A 7,693-nucleotide genomic window follows, 5' to 3' on the forward strand; every position below is an offset into this window, starting at 1 on the left:
ATATAGACAAAGTCATATTGTATTAAATGATCCGTAGTGCATTTAGGTATACTCCTCGTAAACAAACATTAACACGTGTGCTGCGGAATATATCAGTGTAAAGACACGTAACCATATGTATTGTACAACGCACAGTATGTATTTCAGAAATGAAGATATTTTAGTCTTAAGGAATAAAACAATTTTTACAGTAAATTTTAAGTTATACAAAATAAACGTACACGAGGCGGCACCCCATTCACCGGGGATGAACAACTTTTGTCACGTGACCACAAAAGTCAACGCAGGTTGTTGAATTACATCAGGAATCCCGCTCCGTCAGGTAATTTTCATCTTTTTATAGAGAATATGTTAAAATTTCTGGACAATACAAAGCTTATGACATGCTTCATACCTTTTCGCATATTAAGACGCATTGCACTTGTTTCGAAGCTTTGCAGTTTTTAAGAACACTTCGACACAAACTTTAGATTTTCGATGCAAACGCAGTTTGATTTTATATTTTTTTACTTTCCATTCACGAATAAATCATATTTCTAGAAAAATGAGAGCACACGATGCTTAATTTTTGATGATTTATTGTATTTGCGATATAAGTTGTTGTTGTTATATTTAATTTGGGCAGTTCTTGCTATTTCAAAAATTTACAAACGCGGGTTGGTTGAGCAAACGCAGTTTGCTGAAGCTGGATTATGGCAAACGCAGGTTGGTTAAGATTACGGAATCTATATTCTTGCCCTTCTTTCATCAAGGGCGACACACGACACACGAAGCGATACACGATATTTTGCGCGACAGTCGCGGCGACGCGCGATATTTTATTATTCAAATATCGCCCATATTATCCGAATTTCGTGTAACGCGGTCTAATTTCAGACCGCGACACACGACACACGAAGCGATACTCGATATGTACTGTTCAAATCAAATCATCATCAACATCTTCATCATCATCATCTCCATCTTCATCGCCATTATCATCATAAAATAAATCGCGATTCGGAGCGGAGTATTGTAAAATGAAGATCTCAAAAGAATTGAAAAATAATTTGTCGGAATGTTATTTTTCTCATGCTGTTTTGTTAGTTGTCCAAATATATTTAATATTAAATATTATCTTAATATTAAGATTTGGTAGTTAAAGAATGCAATTTGAATGAACACAATTGTATGCATATGTTTTGCTCAGCTGTGAAGATTGAGGGAACAATTTATAGAAGAACTGTGAGAATCATCTCTACAAATATCATGTTTCAGGGACCACGAATTTGACATTCCAAAACGGAAGGAACCTAAACGAAAATTTGACACCGTGTCAACAAGCAGAAACGCTCTCCAGAAGGGAACGTTGGGTGTCCGATGGGAGAGGGCAAGACGAAATGACAGCAAAATGCTTCTAACATCAAAAATGGGAATTGACATTGACCCGTAAAAGGAAATCATAATATCATACGACAGTTTGTAGTTCTTTAAAAGACAGCTGTCATTTTTGATATTCGTTAACCAACGTTACCTATATTGATTCCGTGTAATGCTACTGAATTTGATTTTGTGTTGCTCTTTCTATGTTTATGCATTGAGGAGCTACCAATATTGGGGCCGTATAATATGCTGCCTATATTGACGCTGTGGGATGCTTCATTTAACGAGGCCTACCGGTATATTCAACCTTTTTGGGGGATTTGAAACAACAACAGACATATTGGATCTAACTTTATTTTGTTTGCTGTTATTTGTTTCAAGTTTTAAAATTACAGTTTCTAAAAAATGCCATGTATCTTGTATCTTGTTAATTAAAAAAAAGGTATCTTTCTTTTAGTTGCATAATGATAAATAATGTGGACCTATAAGGAGAGAGGTATCATGAAGCAAATAAAACAATCGATTCCTCTTATTCTGCAAGACATAGTTTTCATTTTAGGTGTATACCATTATCTTTTGATCCGAAACTTTAAATATAATAATAACTATTGACCTTTACATGGGCGCCTTGCAAATCACTAGTGTCTTCATATTGGTCATACAATATAAGGTCTTTATGTGTAACGTGAGAATCCTGACAATCTTACAATATGATTGTTGGAGATAATACTTAAAATAAAGCTGAAGGCATACTACATCCATGACAAAGTACACTTCACCGAGATAAGTCTAACTATACTGTGAAAAACATTGAAAAACCCAGCGGTTGAACGCAAACAAGATCAGTGTCTTTAACAACAAAACGAACCAAACATATGCAGATTAATTGTTTTATTGCTGCAAAGAATATCCCGTATCGCAATAATAGCTTATACGCAAAACATTAAACTGGCCTATGTGCAACTTGAGAAGGAATTACAGATTTACATGTAATTGTTGACAATTCGCACAATGATTCCAATGAGACAAAAAGCTAACTCACCAAAAATATATTTTAATCATATTGATTCGAAATAGATAAACAAAAATCGCAGATTACAAATGAGTCTCGCTCTGTGAAAAGGGGGTTTAATGCATGTGCGTAAGGTGTCGTCACATATTAGCCTGTGCATTCCGTACAGGCTAATTAGGGACAAACCTTTCCGATAAACTCGATTTTTGCTCAGAAGAGACTTTCTTTTAACAAAACATATCATAAAAGCGGAAAGTGCCGTCCCTGATTAGCCTATGTGGACTGCACTTTACGCACATGCATTAAACCCCCTTTTCACAGAGCGCGGCTCAAATGTATATTCCAGCGGATATGGTGAGATCAACAATAATCACAGATAATCAACATAAATTACAATGATTTTGAAAAGATCAACAATAATCACAGATAATCAACATAAATTACAATGATTTCGAAAAGATCAACAATAATCACAGATAATCAACATAAATTACAATGATTTCGAAAAGATCAACAATAATCACAGATAATCAACATAAATTACAATGATTTTGATAAGATCAACAATAATCACTGGTTATATAAATCACAATTAATCGGTTGAGATCAACAATAATCACAGATAATCAACATAAATCACAATGATTTTGATAAGATCAACAATAATCACAGATAATATAAATCACTATTAATAGGTTAAGATAAAAAATTCAAAGATAATCAACATAAATTACAATTATTTTGATAAGATCAACAATAATCACAGATAATCAATATAAATCACAATTCATGGGCTGAGATCAACAGTAATCACAGATGAGCAATAATGAACACAATAATTTGTATGAGATCAACCATTATCATAATCATTTTAAATTAGAATGATAAATATTACAACAATAATCTTATTAAAAACAGGAATATCAAACAAAACAACACAAGATAAACGATATGAAACACAATGTTTAAGACGCAAAAACACGCGTAATACTATATATTATTGTATGACAGTCTGTATTTTCAATAATTAAGAAAATAACCACGGCACATTGGTAAGAATTAAAAATAATTCTTGGTCTTATCATCGTCATGCAACAGATGACTAGGCCCGGTGCTTTGCAGATCTGTGCTTTGATAGACTACTGCGGTGCCTGTACCTCTTTTCACACATATCACAAGCAAAGTTTTTCTCTCCATTGTGGGTGGCAAGGTGGGCCTGAAGGTCAATTTTCTCCCGGAGCGTTGCATTGCAAATTGAGCAGGTAAATTGCTTTGCAGCAACCTCCCTCCGGACGTGACGATTCAGGTCATCTTTGGTTGAAAACTTTTTGCCGCATTGTTCACAGGGGAACGGCTTTTCAACACCATGAATGCTGCATCTATATAACAAAAACAAATGGAACTGTTGAATTATTATTCAATACAGAAAAATACACACAGAATATTATCCATAACAATGTGGAACTTAACAAAATGATGGTCGTCAGAAGCGCTCCAGATAAGGCGCGTTAACGCGTATTTACGCATTTCAAAATCCAAAATACGCATTAAATAATATGTTTAAGGGTCCAATTACATACGTGAAGTATCGGAACGCGTACATTCTGGATTTATACGGTGTAAATTCCAATTGTTCAGTGACAATTTGCATTGAAATTTATCTGGACAATTATGGTCGTTAAAAACTAAATACTATAATGAGCACACCAATATGCACCACACTAGTAATAATGTGTTAAGTGTTTTAAAGCCGGCTTTTTTCGAAAACACCATTCAAAACATTTTAAATAGTGCTTTGCAACTAGGTTATAAAAACATACTTTCGCTCAGAATGCAATGACCTATGTTGAATTGTATCTTGATTTTTAAACCGACAGAACCTAGCATTGTACAAAAAACAAAAAAAATACAAACCTGTGTCTGTTGAACGCCTGTTTTGTGTAAAATGTTTTTCCACAACAGGCGAATCGTCCAGTCCCTCTGTGGCGCTTATCATGAAGCTTTAACCCCCACTTCGATTTAAATGTCTTTCCACAGATTTCACACACGAGCGTCATGTTTCTGTAATGAAAGAATTACTTTTTGTTAAAATATATTTCTAAAATGTTTTTATAAAGTTTTAAAGACTACACCAAAAGAGATATGAAACGCAAGTGATTGGATGTGACACACTATCTGCTATTCTTTTCGTCACAGTTCAATAAACATGCGTGTTTACTAATGCACGGGATTTTCGTGAGTTTTGGCGCGTTTAGCGTCATTCGAGGTCCGCTTAAAGGAGGCAACGCACGTTGTGGTTCAATATACTTGTAACAGTACTTAATGTGTTGATAAGCATATTTCCGCTCTGTTTAAATGTCCTCAATTGAAGTTCCGTAGTCATATATTGTGTTGAATAGTTAATATTTTCGTATTTGTAACCATATCATATTTTAGAAGACTTTCAAAAATGTGTACAGTGTGCGTTTCATTATCCTTTGAATATTCTCGCAACCTGCGTTTGCCATTTCCTATTGCTCAAGAAATACCAACCTGCGTTTGCAAAACAAAACAAAACAAAAAAATAAGATATTTTTCAATTTGCACCGCTATTTTTGTCATGAATCTTATTAAATATATTAAAATGAAGTGTAAAATCATACTAATTCAGTCGTTAAACCAATATTGTTGAAAGAAAATCATCAACACCACATAAACAAACAGCGTTTGCAATGCATTTCAGAATTTTGTGTCGAAGTGTTCTCGGAAAGTGGAAACAGTAAAGGCAATGGAATCATTTCAAATAAAAGTTTATTTAGTATACTGTGTCATAGGCTATCACTTGTTAAAAACTGAAATTTTGATTATATGAAAAAACAACAAAACTTACCTTAATGTACAAGATTACAATCTGTTTCTGCAACCGGCGTTGACTTTTGCGGTCACGTGACAAAAGTTGTTCATCCCCGGTGCCATTTACCTCTGGCAGGCAATTGTTTAATCAGTAGACATTTAAGAAACACAAACTGAAATATTTCGTATGATGTTTGAAGACAATTCAGACACATCTCAAACTATGTAGAATTTTGTTTTGGTAACTTCATCAAGCATATAATAAATACTACTTTTAAATACTAAAATTATTGCCCTGAAATATCCCAAAATTATTAATATAGGTACATTTTAAGCTCTTAATTAACGAAGACTTAAATTTACAGTAATGGTTTATTTCATTGAAAAAAGCATAGCCTTTGCCTTATCGTGTCCTTTTTAAAGGAACGATGGCATAATCATTCGCATTGAAAGTTGTCTTGATAATCATCAAACTATGGATTGTGATTATGCCGAAAACCATTAACTTGTCACTTACGGATATAGTCAGATGTGCATTAAGCTTTTTTCTAGAGTTAAGCAAACTTACTTCAAGTCATATCTATCCTTGTTGGTCTGCATACGTTTTTTTATTTTCAACAAATCATTATCTTTTCATAAAATATTTTTAACTGAACGTTATCCAATAGTCAAAACGATTAAAATAAATGCCTTTCTGCCCAGAAACAAAACTAAAAAATATCAACATTGTTTTTGCCTTTACATCAATGCATGAAATTTGACCTAGAAACACGTATTGACATATGGAATTCCTAAATTTAATCTAGTCATTTTTGTAAAAAATCATATGAATTATATATTGAATGTGATTGGGAAATAAAATTACACATTTTCGCAATAACTGTTTTGTGCATTTTTTTTTCAATTCGATGTTAACCTTTAGTTAATATAAATTCATGATTGGTTCATTAGTGTTTATGTGCTAGTCTTCCTGAGCAGTGAAACTCATCGGAAATGAATAATGTCTACAATTTGAACAATTGTTTTTCCAAATAGTCATTACCTGCATGCAAAATATGTAGTTTTATATACAGCATTTGTATAATGCTGGTTCTTATTTAATGCAAATCATATGAAATTTAATATTTGATGATTTAAAAACAAACTAGTAGCATGTTTACTGGAATAAATAATGCTTCCATTAATGAAAACGTTTTTTGATTTAGATATTTTCGAACGTTCTATTTTCAGAATGTGTATGGGGTGAAAACAAGGAGTCAAATGCAAAGAATGTTAACTATTACTATTTAGTAACGTTCTACTTATGAATAAAACGCTTTTGCATTTCTTAGGAAATTGGGTAATAAATATAGGACCAACTAGACTTTTAGTAGAATGCAAAATAGCGTTTTCTCTCAATTATAATATCAAATAATGAATAAAGCGTTTTGTCGAGAAATATTGAACCAACTCTCACTCACTCTTAATTTGTAAACTTTATTTAAATGCATTTTAACGCTTTCCAAGGACCCATATACGCCTGGCATGGTCAGTTGTACACACGAAAAACGATACTAGGTATAGTAAAACGTACTTACATCATTTGTGTCGTTTTTACATGCCATGTTTATTCACAGAATACGGAGTATCACTTTTTGATATACACATAATTGCTCAAGCGTATTTTGTTTTAAAGAATTCATTTTTCTTCGCGAATTTGAGTTCGTCTGCATTTGTATTCAATCGGAATAGTGAGAGTATGGAATGCAGGACACTGTTCGTAATGTCGTAGCAACGAGTCACATGTCAATATATGAGCCTTGTTCTTAGAAAACTGGGCTTAATGCATGTGCGTAAAGTGTCATCCCAAATTAGCCTGTGCAGTCCGCACATGCTAATCAGGGACGACACTTCCCGCCTAATCTTGATTTTCGGTAAGGAGGGACTTCCATGAAACTAAAAATACCATAAAAGCGGAAAGTGTCGTCTCTGATTAGCCTGTGCGGACTGCACAGACTAATCTGGGACGACACTTTTCGCACCTGCATTAAGCCCAGTTTTCTCAGAACACGACCGAAATGTTGATTCGTGATTGTTGAGTTAATATCTGTGCCGGCAGATTGTAATGTAGTCTAGCAGAATATAACATTTACAGAAGTTTGAGCTTAAAACATAATAATTGGCATTTCAAACTCTCAACCTCTGCTACAGGAGAGTATTGCATTTTCAATCATATTGGACGAGGCAATATGTTGATGTTGCAGTAAGGTGAACCTATCCAGTGTAATATCTGATATCAGCGCTTTCAACAATTGAACCATGTGACGTTTCGTTAATCGCCTTCAAACATAAATGAGGCCATTCAGAAATCGACCGTAGAAGTCAAAGGATTGTTCTCTGATGCGGTTCGTCTCCTAAATCGTGTAATATCGTACGTAATCAAACTCAAAAGTAATTTGTAGGCGAATATACATATATATGTACATTCAATAATAATGTACGTTAATG

The 7,693-nt window shown here is 33.7% G+C and overlaps 2 long non-coding RNA genes across 2 annotated transcripts; one reads left to right on the forward strand and one right to left on the reverse strand.

Annotated features, from left to right (window-relative positions):
• The first annotated feature begins 231 nt into the window (after nt 1–231).
• Nucleotides 232–1,812, forward strand: LOC127873734 (uncharacterized). The gene is made up of 2 exons (XR_008046352.1): nt 232–322; nt 1,258–1,812. It is a non-coding gene; the product is annotated as an uncharacterized LOC127873734 (long non-coding RNA).
• A 426-nt stretch (nt 1,813–2,238) lies between these two features.
• On the reverse strand, nt 2,239–5,332 carry LOC127873729 (uncharacterized). The gene is made up of 3 exons (XR_008046347.1): nt 5,244–5,332; nt 4,289–4,435; nt 2,239–3,753 (listed from the first exon to the last, which is right to left on the reverse strand). It is a non-coding gene; the product is annotated as an uncharacterized LOC127873729 (long non-coding RNA).
• Between the last annotated feature and the right edge of the window lie 2,361 nt (nt 5,333–7,693).

Source organism: Dreissena polymorpha, chromosome 3 (assembly GCF_020536995.1).
Source record: "Dreissena polymorpha isolate Duluth1 chromosome 3, UMN_Dpol_1.0, whole genome shotgun sequence".
In the NCBI taxonomy this organism is placed as follows: Eukaryota; Metazoa; Mollusca; class Bivalvia; order Myida; family Dreissenidae; genus Dreissena; species Dreissena polymorpha.